The sequence below is a fragment of the Miniopterus natalensis genome, chromosome 6, assembly GCF_054644295.1.
Source record: "Miniopterus natalensis isolate mMinNat1 chromosome 6, mMinNat1.hap1, whole genome shotgun sequence".
In the NCBI taxonomy this organism is placed as follows: domain Eukaryota; kingdom Metazoa; phylum Chordata; class Mammalia; order Chiroptera; family Miniopteridae; genus Miniopterus; species Miniopterus natalensis.
In genome coordinates, this window is record NC_142086.1 from 48,779,825 (window position 1) to 48,795,596 (window position 15,772).

Below are 15,772 nucleotides of genomic sequence, written 5' to 3' on the forward strand. Positions count from 1 at the left end.
ACCTACTCAGTAACGTTCTCTTTCTTAATTTCCTTCCTCCCCAACCATCCTATGGTATTTTCTTGGTCATCACCCCTACCGCCTCCACAAAATACTTGTACTTGAATCTTTATCTCAGGCTCTGAGAATTCATCCTAAGACCTATGATGCTTCAGTAGCTGGAACAAAGACCTGCAGGTTGGATGAGTTAGGCATATTTGGGGAGCACAAATGTTCCAAGGTGGCTAGTGGTTTGAAGGTCTAGCAGAAAATGAGACCAGAATTATTGGGGTCATAGTGTAAAGTACCTGAATTCTGGGCAAAATAATCTGACTTCTCCATAGACACTGAGACACTACGGGGGGGGGGGGGGGGCTGAAACTTTTTTCCTAGGTCTTCAAGCATCTGCTTCTCTGGCTCAGGATCTAGAGGCTATATGCTTTCTTCCAGCCCATCTATTCTGGATCACCTGCTTGTTAGGGTGCCACAGTATGCACCTGAGATCCACTGAGCTGAGGTCTGCTTTTGAGAAGGACATTGGCTTTCCTCTTGGGCTTCTTGAGCTTCTATGGGGAAAGGGCTGGGATTTGAGAAAGGGGTTAGGTTCTGGAACAATATTGCCTGGCATCAACTGGATTTTTCTTCATAGGCAGAAGAAGGTGAGTGGTTTCAGCTGGTAATCCCAGTTCCTGTAATCTGAGAGGAAATGTTTGCTATAAAAGAGCCCCCTCTAGCCTCAAATAACCCTAAGAAAAGCCCAGCTTAAGGGTTTGCCTGCTGCCAAAAGAGCCTCAAGCAGTGTGTGAGTTGGGTGGCTCATGGTCCCAGGGAGTCATCAGGCTAGTGCAGATTCAGATTTGGTCATGTGGTAGGAGGGCTCAACACAGGAACAATAGTGACTGTCTTTTCAGCCCTCACCTTGAAGCCACACATCTCAGTTTCTCCCTGTATGTCTCTGGTGCCTTTGAGCCACTCTCCTGCTGGAGCCCAGAGTGAGTGCCTGCAAGAGTCTATGTGGGTCTTTTAAGGGGATACATGTGTTTCCAGTAGCCTTTCATCTCACCCAGATGGACAGAATCCCAACTGACTTTCACAGCTAGATGTTTTGTGGGCTCCTCTACCCAGCATGGGGCTGAGACCCCTCACTCCTCAGGAGGACCTCTTCAGCTGAGGTAGCCCTCTCAATTCTTAACCACCACACATGGGTTTGGGGCTAGCCCATTTCACATCTCCATCCCTCCTACTAGTCTGAACATGGCTTCTTCTTTATATTTTTAGTTATAGAATTTTGTTCAGCTAATCTTCAGAAGGTTCTCCAGGTTTGTTGTTCTATAATTTATAATCTTGATGTAGTCATGGGAGGAGGTGAGCATGGTGTCCACCTACTCTGCCATCTTGACAGGAATCTCAGTTTTGACATATTGATAAGGGGGTTGGTGTCTGGAGGTGTTTTGTTCTCAGAGACATTGTTGGGAGGGGTCAGAAGAGCCACTCTAGGCCCAGCTCCTGGGGTAGGTACTCTGCTCACTGCCGGCCTGAAGGCAGTGGTGCCACCTAGGAGCTACTTTCCGCTGGTGTGAGCATCCCTTCCCTGCTGTCACTCCTGGCACTCAGACACAAGAGCAGGAGACCTGTCTCTAGTCCTGGCATATCCTGGTATTCAGTGAGGCTACATATACATTCTGGGGCACTGTTCCACCACTTAGAACACAGGGAAGTTGGGCTGGTCAAATATCAGAATTCTGGAAAGGTGGGGCCCACAGGACTGTCTCAGTTCCTCCACCCAGCCTAAGGAAGAAGCCCTCCTTGGCTGAGCTACTGGTTTCTGACAAGGGGAAGGATGGCCCATTCCACAGGGATATTCAGGTGTGTGTATGTGTGTGTGTGTGTAAGGAAATTCACTGAAATGGCCCTCCCTAGCATTTTAGGATTCCTTCAGACTGACACTTGCCCAATCACCTTCCCTTTCCACACCTTCCCCCCTCGATCTAATCACACACTAGTTTGCAGTGGTATACAATGTGCCAGTGCCCAGCAGACTCCCAGGGAATTGGCAGTGGTCAGGCTCAGCATAGGCTGCCTCATGAGTAGAGCTACTGGCTCCTGAAAACCCTTTATTTGTAGGCTGGGAATGCACACTCTTGGTGCCAAGCGGTAACATGAGTCTAATGAAGGAATTATTAATGTGCAAACCTTAAATATAAATAGACTAAGGCCCTGGCAAAAACACTCTCAGAAACTAACCAGAAGACTGATTCACTGCCAGATGGGGTGCCTCACCCTTCTTCTTGCCAGCCCCTTCTAATCTGGACTGTTCTCCTAAAGGAAGTTCACCCTTGGATGGAGTTGAGGACTATCTTTTCATGAATTTGACCTCTGGTTAGGATGTGTTTTCTGGCAAGCCCAAAGCCCTACCCCTCATTCAGTGGGTAGCCAATTCCTGCTCTTCTGAATTCCATTCTGAAGGGTGTTTCTTGGCTCTGTTGCAGTATCTTCTTCTGTAGTCTTTGGACTGTTCATCACTGACTTCCTCAGGCCAAGAGGACATCTAGTCTGTGCTGGAGGCTGTGGAGGGAGACAAAGAATGAGCCCATGCAGGGATCCAGCCCTCTGGTGGCTCACAGTCCAAGAAAGGAGATAACATCCATCTCCAAATAAATACAGTGCACTAAGTGCCTGATAAGTGGCTCAGAGAGGGCTCTAGACCTTGTAGGCAGGAACTCTATAGTCACTTCCCACATGGTGGTGGGTGGTTGTGGTGGTGTGTATGTATGTCTGTGTGTGCATGTATGTCTGTGTGTGCATGTATGCCTCTGTGTGTATGCAGGTCTCTGTGTGCATGTAGGTCTCTGTGTATATGTATGATTCTGTGTGCATGTATCTCTCTCTGTGTATGTATGTCTCTGTGTATATGTATGTCTGTGTGTGCATGTGTGTCTCTGTGTGCATACATGTCTCTCTGTGTATGCATGTATGTGTATGCATGTGTGCCTCTCTGTGTATGTATGTCTCTGTGTGTATGTACACCTGTGTGTGCATGTATGTCTCTGTGTGTATGTATGCCTCCGTGTGTATGTATGTTTGTGTGTGCATGTATGTCTCTCTGTGTCTGTATGCCTGTGTGCAAATATGTCTCTGTGTGTATGTATGTCTGTGTGTGCATGTATGTCTCTCTGTGTATGTGTGTCTCTGTGCCCATGTATGTATCTCTGTGTGTGTCTGTGTGTGCATGTAGGTCTCTGTGTGTATGTATGTCTGTGTGTGCATGTATGTATGTGTATGGTGGAGGAAAGGGATAAGGATGAGAATCAGGAAAGGCCTCTGGGAAAAGTGGTTTTAAATGGAGTTAAGAGGATGCAGAGGGTGTGGTCAGGTAAAGATGGGGGAGGGGCCGCGGCGCATGTCGAGGCTTATCTGGCCTCCTGCCCTGAGATGGAGCAGGTGCTGGGGGTTGGATGGGGCAGATGAGGAATTCATTTGGAGCGTGTGGATTTGATGCCCTGGTAGCTGTTCAGGTGGAGGTGTGGGGCCAACAGTGGACACCTGAGTGAGCACCTCAGCCTTGGCCTGGGCACGGCAGTCTGGACTGCTCAAGCACGCCATGTTTTCCAAGAAGGCTGCCCAGAGGGCCCACACTGCTACCCCACAGTCTGCCAGTAGCACCACATTTGTCTGCGTGTCCTTGGCAACTTACACCAGCTTCTCACAGCCGTTCTGCTGGGGGAGCACAGCTTTAGCCAGCAGTATGCCCACATTTATGCCACCTGCCTCATCCAAATGAGGCCCCTCCTGGTGAGCCATGCCCAGCAGCAGCGGGGGAATGTTCTTCCTCATCTCCAATGCAGCGAGAGCTTCCATGGAGCAGACCAGGCACCAGTTCCCTGGAGCCAAGTTCTGGAGGCCAGGAGTCTGAAATGCAGGTGTTAGCAGGGCTGCACTCCCTCTGAAGGCTCCAGGGGAAGGTCCTTCCACCTCTTCCAGCTCCTGGTGACTGCTGGTGTTCCAGGCTTGTGACCATGTCACTGCATCTCTGCCTTGTCTTCACATCTCTTTCTCTGCATGTCTGTCTCTCTTAAAAGGACCTATCCAGGATCCATCCATATCCCTAGTCCCTCTGTTCTCCTGGGTCCAAATGATCCTTTAAGTCCAGGGGGTCCTTGCCTTCAATGATCTCTCCCTCCTGGAAGAGGCAGGGCCCCTGGGCTGCTGTGCTTGGCAGTGGAGTTTGAATAAAGGAGCTGTGTGAGTTGCAACCCTGGGGAGAAGTGCTGTGTGGTGGGGACCCTCTTCAAAGCCATGCCCCTCTAGCAGTCCATCTTGCGGGAGGTCAGCAAGGAGCACAGCCTGCTACCCCAGCCTCCTTGGAGCAAGTACATCCACCCAGACAATGAGCTGGTCTTGGAAGATGAATTGCAGTGTATCAAACTGGAAGGCACCATCCATGTGTCCAAGCTGGTCACAGGGACGGTGCTGGCCATGCTCAGCTCTCAGAGATGATGGCAAGTTCTTGTTGGAGGACCATTGCTTTACAGGGCTTGCTCCTCAGACACCTGCACCACCCTTTGACCTGGATAGATTTGTGCTGCTGATGTCCAGCCTGGCCCTTGGTGGAGAAGGGGCAAGAGCCTGCTGGTGGATATGGTGATGGGGCAGCTGGGGGACAAAGAGGAGCAGTGCAGCACTGCCCACATCTCCTAGGTCACCCTCACAGGAAACTTCCTCAGCCACAGCACCCAGAGCAGGGATTCCATTAACAAGGCCAAGTACCTGACCAAAAAAACTCAGGCAACCAGTGTGGAGGCTACCAAGATGCTGGATGAGGTCCTCCTGCAGCTGAGTGCCTCGATACCCTTGGACATGATGCTGGGCAAATTTGACCCACCAATCAGATACTCCTTCAGCAGCCCCTGCGCCCTTGCATGCTCCCGCTGGCCAGTGCTTATTCCACACTCCAGTTGGTCACCAACCTCTACCAGGCCACCATCAATGGAGTGAGATTCCTGGGTACAGTGGGACAGAAAGTGAGTGACATTTTCTGGTACATCACCATGTAAGATCACTTGGAAACCCTGGAGTGGACACTGAGAGCCTGTCACATCAGCCCTACAGCCCCTGACACCCTGGGTTGCTACCCTTTCTACAAAAGCAACCCATTCATCTTTCTGATATGCCCAAATCCCTACTTTTGTAGCAACACCCCCAGCTTTGGCTCCAAAATCATACGAAGTCCCAAGGACCAGATTGTCCTGTTGCTGTTGGTGGCAATGTTGAACGTCAGTGGCTCAAAGACTACCTGCCCCATGAACCTTCACAGCCTGGCCTGACAGCCCAGCAGCTTCTCAGGCTTTGGGGCAGAGGAGGACGACCTGGGAGGCCTGGGTCTAGGCCCCTGAGTCATGAAGGCAGTCTGTCCAGAGAGGCCCCAGCCATTGTTCCTGCAATGTCAGCACTGTAGCACCTTGTCTTTGCAAATAAAACCTGACTATTAAAAATACATACATATGCCGCGCTGGGCATGGCTCAGTGGTTGAGTATCAACCTAGGATCCAGGAGATCATGGTTTGATTCCCGGTCAGGGCACATGCCTGGGTTGCAGGCTCAATCCCCAGTCGGGGGCGTGCAGGAGGCAGCCGATCAATGACTCTCATCATTGATGTTTCTCTCTCTCTCCCTCTCTCTTCCTCTCTCTGAAATCAATAAAAATATATTTAAACACACACACACACACACACACACACACATATGAAGGATAGTGCACAAGAAGATGCACAAGAAGAGAACAGTGCACAAGAAGATGGAAAAGCCAGGGCAGGTCCATGAAATTGGGAGGAGCCCAGTTCAGCAAGTGTGTGGCTGCAGGATAAATAGAGTTGATATTTGGGTGGGACCCATTCTCAAGAGGCTTGAATGTGGCATTATGAAATTTAGACTTGTAAGGGGCATCTTTTCTGTTTGTCTCTCAAGATCTACTCTCTACTCCATTGTGGTAGATTAATTACAAAAACGATCATCAGTTATTCCCTCCCTATATCCATGTCCCCTTGCCATGTACCTTTCACTGTTCTTTTGCTCTGATTCTAAGCTCAGCCATTAACTTTCTTCGCCAATGGGATGTTAGCAATGGCACATAAGTAGAGGCTTGAAAAGTGATTGCACATTGCAGTTTGCTCTCTCTTGCTGCTCTTGTAATCTTAACACCATGTGGATGAGCATGTCAAAGGATCCAAGGTCATGTGGAGGAGCAAAGAGTACTGATCAAAGGCTCATGAGTTAGCCCTGGTGGAAATCAGAATTGCCCAGCTGAGCCCAGCCCCAATTGTCAACCTGTAGAATTGTGAGCTAAATCAACGGTTGTTGTTTTAAGCTTCTAAGTGTGGTCATTTGTTATGTAGCCAAAGCCAATTGCTACAGGAACAAGCCCAGGTTGGAGGGATACAGTTTTGGTGGTCCTGGGATATGGGAGAGCATATTTTGCAGGTGAAAGGAGTATGAATAATTGTGGCTGTTGCATAGACTATGGTAGGTTGCAAAATATAGCCACATGTTCTTCATGTCCCCTTAGAAGTGGAATCTATTTTTCTTCCTCTTGCATCAGGATGGCCATGTGACTTGTTTCAACCAAAGGTGCAGAAGCAAATGCAATGTAAGCAGAGGGCTGAGAAGCACTTGCACTTTGGGGTTGGCCTACCTGCTGCTCTTGGGCCCCTTTTCTGCTTTGTACACAAACCCAAGCTCTAACCTGGAGGGAAAGAGATTCAGGTCAAGGGTGGCCTGTGTCTTTCTAACTGACTCAGACAAGGGTATTTTAAACATAGACCTGGACAACCCATCAACTGACTTCAGACACATGAGTAAGCCTAGCTGAGAGAGCCAAGCCCAAAATAGGTCAGACCAGAGCTACCCAACTGAGTCCAGCTTAAATTGCTAATCTATGAAACCAAGATCTAAATTCATAGTTATTGTCTTAAGGCACTAATTTGTTATTTTTATTATTATTTAATCTTCACCTGAAGACATGCTTAGAGAGAGGAAGGGAGAGAGAGAAACATCGATGTGAGAGGGAAACATCCATGGTTGCCTCCAGTACGCACCCGACCCAGGATTAAACTTGCAACCCAGGCATGTGCCCTGACCAGGAATCGAAATGGCAACCTCTCAGAGCACAGGACAGTGCTCAATCAAATGAGCCTTTCTAAGGCACTCATTTTTGGAGTGGTTTGTAAAAGTTCCCTTATTCATCTCTCCTGCTCTGGGCCAGGAGGCTGAATCAGTGAGTTCCTATCCATGCTCCTTGCCTTCCACCAGCAAGAGGAGATTGAGATGAGGCATGTATTCCCTGGTTCCCAGCCTGTGGGCTATAAGGTTTGGCTGTGGCCAATGACCCTACCCTACAGCCACAGTTTATTTCCAGGGTTCTGGCAATCACTCCCTCCACGCCCCTTTGGGCCAAGGGTGGTAACTGCTTCTTGATGCTGCCTACCTTGGGTTCTTCAACCTTCCTTAGCCCTGCCCACTCTTTTGTCTCTGCCCCATTACCCCACTTCAGTGGCTCCCTATTTCCTGAAAGGACTCTTTCTGGCACACCTTGTTCTATGGTCTACTGACTGCTTTAGTAAACAGACACATCCACTCTGGGAAGAGTGGGACAAAACTCCTGTTTTATGGGATCTTGCTCTGAATTTCCCACAAAAGCTGCTTTTGACTTGGACGTTTGGAAAGTCGTGCTGGCCAAGGAGACTGCCAAGAAGCAGCCTTCTGGGCTGGCTCTCAAGCCATTTGGAGCATTGCTTTCTCCAGGGAATAGTCACCGTCCTTTTTCCTGCCAGCTCCCCAAGATAAAGAATGAAAAATGAGCCCTTCCAGTTCCCCCTGGCACCTTTCCACCTCTCGAGAGAATTTCTCTCTCAAGCACTTTTAATCAAGCACTAGGCCATTCATTAAGCACATCAGAAAGTGGGCTTGCCAAGGACCTTGGTTAGCGGGAACATGGCCTTGCCCCATATTTTCCTAACAATCACCCATGCTGTCAGGAACCTCCAAGGACATAACTCCCACCAGGTTGAGTTTCTGTGCAAGGCCCTGTACCATTGATAATAGTAATAATTGATGTTGATGATGATGATGATGATGATGATGATGATGATGAAAAGGGCAAGGCAAACAGGATTCACTTGCCACTACCTTGTTTTGCTATTGCCTTTAATGCAGAGGCATGTGGACCTCTGTCAAGTTCATATAGGAAGCTTTGTAACATAAGCCTGAGCGCCATGGGGCTGGTGTTAGCAAGAGTGATATGTGTTTCTCATCTAGAAGGGTGGAGTTTAGATGGGTATTTATCTGCTCACTGGTGAGAAGTGTTTGAGTTTAGGCACTCCAGGGAAGAGCTAATCTGACGCAGCCCTGCTTGCAAGACCTTACCACCATTTTTTTCCATTGACCTGGGCACAGGACTAGAGCTTCCCTTTCTTCTTGGGTAGCTGCTCTGCCTCTCTTGGTGGAGCAGTAGTAATTTTTTGGATACAAAAAGCACTGGCATTCCACATCTGAGGCTGTCAATTTTGCAAGACATACAGTGGGGACTTTGGGAGACTGAAGCTCATTTATTTATAAAGAGACAGATGACAGGATTCAAATAGGGGAGGAAGGGATTTGGTGACATTTGAGGGAATATTGAAGGATTAATGTCTGCATTTACCTTTTGGGTAGGATGATTCTTTATTGTGTGGAACTGTCCTGTGCATCATAAGATGGTTAGCCTCTATGGCCCCAGCCCACAAAATGCCAGTAGCACCTCTCAGTCATTGTGACCATCAAAAATACCCCTGTCCCTTTCCAACCACTCCTGGGCGAAGGTAGAGGGAAATAAGGCATCTGGCTGAGAAACACTGCAAAGGACAGGGCTTCAGGAAGGGAGAGAGAAGGCAGAGAGTTAAGGAAGAAGGGGGATCCTTGTGGGCAACTTCTAAAAGCCTCGGGTGTATCCACATGGGACAACCTTCCTCAAGAACTCTTTCTCTCCTCTTTGGCTCTATGTGCATGTGCGTAGTAACAATGACCCTGAAGTAAAGAAACAATTAAACCTTCCCTGAAGACCAGGGAAGGTGACACACTGAAGCAGGTGAGGCAGGATTTGGAACAGGTAAGGGATGTCTCCAGTCTTCCCTGATTAGTGATGGCCAGCAACCTCCATGGCCATGGGTTCCTGAATAGTGGGGACCATCTCTCTGAAGGTGAAAGCCCGCTGGAGTGAAGGTAAGAGATTTTAAATGAGGGGACAATCATTTCTAGTTCTAAGTAAGAATGGGTCAGAGGAGAAGGCTGTGTTAGGTGAGCCTGAAGGAGGGGAAGTATTTAGGCATGTGTACATGGAGCAGGGCAAAGGCATGGGAGCCAGAACCCAGAGAGGCATGTCCAGTTCTCTGGTGATTTTGTGGCTATGGAGTCAAGCATCTAGGTCAGGGGTAGCCCTGGGCAGCAAGCTGGGGGTGAGTGTATGGAGGGAGGTGAACACTAGAATGAGGGTTTTAGATTTTGTCTTAGGCAATAGGAGGTACTCGAGTGACGGTGATGATAGGTAAAACAGCAGGAGCCACTCCCCACCAAAGGCCACCAATGCTTCATTTTAGCAGGAAATCTCCAGTGTGAGGCCCAGTGAGAAAGCAGTGCTGCCAGAGCTTGCTGGAGAGCTTCCCAGAAAGGAAGGGGTGCCTAGGGAAGTCAGGGGATATTTCTTGGACATCTGTGCCCCTATTCCAAACCACTTCCTTCAGGGTAGCTGTTAGCTTCAGGCAGATCTAGAGAGCTTCCTGGGCTGATTTGTTCAAAAATAGGCTTTGGGATTCAGTCTGGCCCCAACCACACTTCCAGCCTCAGCTGCACAGGGCACTCCCCGTAGCGTGCCATAGCTCACCGGCCTCTGCCTCCCACGCTGTCCCCTCGGCCACCGCCCGCCCCTGCTCTCCACTGCTGCATGGACAGCCTCCCTCTCCCACCCTCCTGAGCTCAGGGCCAGCTGGACGGACCCTTGTTGACCCCTGCAAGAGCCTGGCACCAGTTCCCTGCTGGCTCCCCATTGGTCCTGGAGCTCCTGGAGGGCAGAAGTCACATCTCACCCCCATGACAACGTGGCCTGGGTCCAGCTCAGCATCTGGTGCCAATGGGGTCGTTTGAATGAATTAAATTCTTCTCTCCGGGATGCCCTTTAAAGTTGTTTTTCTTTTTGTAACCAGGGGCAGTGACTGGAATGGTTGGAATGTAGCTTTGGTTTTCCCTTTAGTGTTTTATTCCTCTCACATTAGTCAGACTCCCTTGTCATTTCTGGTCCTAGAGGACCTCGCATTCTCAATTCCCCCAAGTGTGGTGCTTCCAGGGCTGCTGAACTGCCTCCAGCATCTTTTCTCTCCATCTTGACCTGATCTCTCGCTTCCTCACCAAAACTTTGCAGGACCATCGGGCACCAGTGAGCCACGCCTCTGATCACTCTCCCAATAGCCACATAGTCAAATATGAGAGAAACAGCATCTCTTTTTTCCTCAGAAGAAAAGAGAAGAAATATTTTCACCACCAAGCAACTTCCTCCTCAAGGAAGCTACAGTCTCACATGATGTCGCAGTGCCAGCCAGGATTTCTTGACCTCCTGCCTCCCTGGCCCCCCACTAAGACGAGGGCTTTGACTCACTCAACTAATTTTTTAGAAAGCAAGGGAGTCAGCACTAAGGGGAATTTGCCGAGTAACTTTTTCAAATGATGAGACCATTTTTTGTTTCTGTTTTAATGCATCTACAAACTATTGAATTTAAAACCCCACTACTCATTCACCACGCTCACCTTCAAATGCCACAGCAGTTTCTCCACTGGCTATGAGCAAGCTGATGTCATCATTGGCTACAGCTGAGACACCTTAGCTGTGGCCCTGATGGCTCCAGGAGTCCCCTTTGGCCCTAACTGGGGGCTCAGTCCTGGGCTGAGTGTTGCAAGGATGGGGGAGGCAGAGGAAACCTATTCAATTCAGCTGTGTCTTTGTCCCAGGGCCCTAGCTCCTGACCTCCACTCTGTCACAAGCTGACTTGGGCCCCCCAAAGAGTGAGACTGAGGATTACCGCCTCAGGATCTTAGCTGGAGCCCCATTTGGAAACCCCAGAGATGTGGATCAGACTCACCTGTACACATTCACCAACAGGTTATGATTTGAGGGTTCCTCAAAGGGACCCACCCACTCACTCTCCATAGAGATTCCTCTTAGGATCTACCATCACTGGAAACTCCTTTTTTACAGAGCAGAGCCCGCACAAGGCATTCTGTCTTTGAAGGCCCTTTTCCCAACCCACCTTTCCCACCTCCACATCCTGGGACTCACCTCACAGATTTTCTCCAGCCACATAGAACAAGCAGAAACTTCCCAATGTTCACAGGCTTTTCACCTCCAAGCCTTTGCTTCTGCTGCTTTTTTCCTGCCAATGACACTATACTAGTTATCTAGTAGCATACCAATATGACCACAGACTTAAAGGCTTAAAACAAGATACATTTATTATGTCATCGTTCCTGTGGTCTCACCTCAAGGTTCAACTGGAGAGGGATCTGCTTCCCAGCTTACATGGTTGCTGGCTGGATTCAGGCCCTTGCACGTGGTCAGATTAAGAACCTCAGTTTCTTGCTGACTGTCAGCCAAAAGCCACCCTCATTCCTAGCTGGTTGTTGGCCAGCACCTGCCCTTGGTTCCCTGCCACATGGCTTCCCCAAAATGACTGCTTGTTTCTTTGAAGCCAGAAAGGGAGAGGGTCTTCTAGTAAGATGGGCATTAGAATCTTATGTCATGTAATCATGCACCAGACATCAGTTATCTTTGCATATTTTATTAGTTAGAAGCAAGTCACAAGTCCTGCCCACACTCAAAGGGAGGGGATTACACGAAGGCATGGACATCAGGGGGAAGGGATCCTGGGGCCACTTTAGCATCTGTCTGCCAATCACGTCCTTCTCCCTCTCCCTGTCTACTCTGTGAGTCTGAGCCTAAACAGGATTTCATGAAAGCTTCCTTCAACCATCTCAATCAGAATCCTCTCTTTTCTGAGTTCCCACAGGGCTTTGCTTAAAATATTATTTGGTATTTCACTCATTCATTCAGCCATTTAATACATGCTGAGTATTTTCTACATGCCCGGTGCTGGAGGTGGTGGACCATAATGCCTAAGGCTGCAAGGTCTGGAATCAGGTTCTCAGTCCAAACCCCGTGTCTGCTGCTTCACGCTGGGCCTTAGTTTACTCACCTGTAAATAGCATCACCAGATGCATGGAGCTGTGGGTAAAGTTTAAATGAAACCACACATGTGAGAAACTTTACATGGAGCTGGGCTCACAGTAAGGACTCAGTAATGATTAAATCTATCTTAGTTGCTGGGAAGCAGTAGTTACTCAGTGGGATGCTGTCCGTGTTGGAGCCCATGAAGCCTGCTTTTCTTTCATGAGGGTTTGTGTGTGCCTTACCTCCAGCAAGCTGTCTGCGATTTCCCTGAGGGCAGAGCCTAGTCTTAGCCTCTCTGCTACCTTGACTGCACTTAGTATAGGGTCTGGAACACTCAAGGCTTCGGTGACTGAGTGTGGGATGGATGGTCTCTAACCAGCGCCCTTGGGCAACATATCATCGTCGGCACAACAAGCCCATCTGAGAGCACCTGCAACTCTATTCTTCCAGCTTCCATGTTTGTCCTGTGCAGTGCGCTCAGATGCAAAATTATGAAATTACAGCAGACTGAGGGTTCTGCCTTCCTCCTTCTCTGCTAGCCACTCAGCAAGTGCAGGTTACCAGGGTATCCTGGGATGCATTTCTCAGCTTAGAACATAGTGAGTGAGCAGGTGGACAGAAGGTGAAGGGCAGTGGCTGAATGGGGAGAAAAGCCAGAGTCTCTGAAACCACAGTAGACATTGGCTTTTTATTTTTTGCATGTCTAGAATCTAGCCTCTCCTTTCCTCTTTTGCAAGAAGCCCCACTATGTGGGCCTCACTGGGAGGAGGGGCTCTGTCTCACACAGAGAAAGTCAAAGGCCCAGCCATTCTTTCCCATGTCCTGCTTTCAGGGCCTGAACACTGAGGTAGATTTTGGCTTCGGCCTGCCAGTTTGGAGTAGTTCAGGACAACCTTGGTATCTCAGGTTATTTTAGGAGTCCCAGATCAATAAGACAGACCAGCCCATTAAGCACATTTCCACCCCATTTCAGCCTCTGAGATGTCTGCCCACCCTGAGTCCATGAAGGACCTGGTTCAGAGCAGAATCAAAGAGGGTGTGTCCTATGCAGCCAGCATTTCCTAAACTCATGCTTTGCTTCCCAATGTCTTTCCTTCTTTTCTTTCTTTCTTTCTTTCTTTCTTTCTTTCTTTCTTTCTTTCTTTCTTTCTTTCTTTCTTTCTTTCTCTCTCTCTCTCTCTCTCTCTCTCCCTCTCTCTCTCTCTCTCTCTCTTTCTTTCTTTCTCCCTTCCTTCCTTCCTTCCTTCCTTCCTTCCTTCCTTCCTTCCTTCCTTCCTTCCTTCCTTCCTTCCTTCCTTCCTTCCTTCCTTCCTTCCTTTCCTTCCTTCCTTCCTTCCTTCCTTCCTTCCTTCCTTCCTTCCTTCCTTCCTTCCTTCCTTCCTTCCTTCCTTCCTCTTTTTTTTCTTTCTTTCTTTTTCTTCTTTCTCTCGTTTAAAAAATTTCTTTTTGCAGGGAGGCTGAAGGAGAGAATAAAACTTCAATTACCTGCCTGCGTTTACTGCCTGGGTCTGTGCCCAGCTCATCAAGACTGTTCATAGCATTCACATGCCAAATGTGTCACCAGGGGCTAATTGCAGCCTCAAAGACAGGGAGTGGGAGAAGAAAACTGGACCATAAGGACATCAGAAAAGCAGCTTTTAAAAAATATTTAATATTTTAAATATTAGGATTCTTAAACTGGAAAGAACCATAGAAAAAGAATCAAAGAGTTGGAGTCAACCTCAGGAGTTATCTATTCAAAAATTCCTGCTATGGTTGACCGTGTACTTAATCCATCTAATAGCTCTCCCTCCTTCCTTGTTAATGGTGCCCTGATTTTGTTAAGGTACTGAGTGCCCATGTGTTTCACTCCCCATGGACACTGACCAATTTCAGCTAATTAAGCTAATTCCTTTCCTTTTTGCCAGTGACTGGTTGAGGCACGCCAATGTGGTTCCACCAGAGTCAATGAGATGTAAAGGGAGGCCTGTGAGGGCTCTGGAAATATTTTCTTTATTTGTGAAAAGAGATTCGTTGCTTGCTCCTTCCTGTGTGGGGCGTATCTATATAGGAAGTGTCCTGTGCAGCTGTGGCTGCCCTCTTGGACCAAGAGGGGAAATGCAAGAGAAACCCAGAGAAGCAGTCCCAGAGTCCTGACATCCCTGAGCTACCTCATCTACCTTGGACTCACCCTGTGTCAGGATTCCCTACTATCTTAGATAATAGGACTTTTTATTCTGATAGGTAACACATTCTTTATGTTTAAGCAACACTTAACTTGTGATTCTGATAGTTGCAGCCTCAAGCCTCCTAACTGACGTGCTTGCCCCCACCGCCTCCACTGGCCTCTGCCAGAGCACACGGGGGAGTGGGGTGCTCACACTGTCCTACTCAAGGCTCCAAGGCCTTTGGATAGCAGATTCTTATTGAGATGTCCTCTCTGGTACTGAATTAAAATCAGACCCTTGTAACTGACACCACATTGGAGCCTGATTTCTGCCCTCTGGGATCAGAAAGAATAAGTCAGCATCTTCTTTCCCAAGGCTTCTCTGTAGGCCTTAAAAGACAGCTTTTGTGTCTTGGCTTTTGCAATAGTTCCAGGTGCCTGAGAGCCATGATATCCAAGGCTGTCTCAAACTCCTACCTAAACCCAGCATCTTATAAATGAGAAAACCAAGGCTCTGAGAGGGAACATGACCTGCTCCAAGTCACCCAACAAGCCAGAGGCAGAGCTTCTTGATGATAGGCAGATGATGATAATAACATGGAAATAACATAGGCAATAAGGGTTATTGATAATTTTTAAGTGGGGAGGGATCAATCAACTTCATGAAAGGAAGTAACATTTGAGCTTGATTTTAAAGTATGAGTAGTATTTTAAAAAAAGAGGGAGGGAGGGCGAGAGAGAAAGAGAGAGAAACCGTAAGTGAATGCAAGAATGGCCTCTGCAACAATGCCAACATCACCTACCTGAGTAGTTTCTGGCAGTGAGCTGAGCACCTTGCAAAACAGTCCATCCCTTGTAATTCTTAGAAAGTTTCTTTTTTAAGCTAAACTGAAGCCTGTTCATCTGTGTCTCTCATCCATTGGTCCAAATTCTGCCTTCCAGGGCCCTGGAAACCAACTGCTCATCCCCACCGTAGACCTTTGCCATGGGGCTGACCCCAGACTTTCCATTTCTCCTTACTGAATGCCCTACTTCTTTGGTTCCACAGGACTTTGTTTCATTGTCCTGGTCATTAACCTTGGGACATGCCCCCAATATGTTAACATTTCTTTTTTTCAAAATATTTTTATTGATTTTTAGAGAGAGAAGAAGGGAGAGGGAGATAGAGAAACATTGATGTGAGAGTGAGACATCAATCAGTTGCCTCCTGCACACCCCCTATTGGGGATCAAGCCCACAACTCCAGGCATGTGCCCTGACTAGGAATCCAACCGGCAACCTTTCAGTGCATGAGACGATACCCTACCAATGAGCCACACTGGCCAAGGCTATGTTAACATTTCTTAAAGTGGGTTGCCCAGAACTGAGCATAACACTCCAGGGCAGTCTTCTCAGTGACAGTG

The 15,772-nt window shown here is 48.3% G+C and overlaps 1 pseudogene; it reads left to right on the forward strand.

Moving 5' to 3' along the window:
- Nucleotides 1-3,580: 3,580 nt before the first annotated feature.
- LOC107527409 (DNA polymerase delta subunit 2-like) lies at nt 3,581-5,372 on the forward strand (annotated as a pseudogene).
- The last annotated feature ends 10,400 nt before the right edge of the window (nt 5,373-15,772 follow it).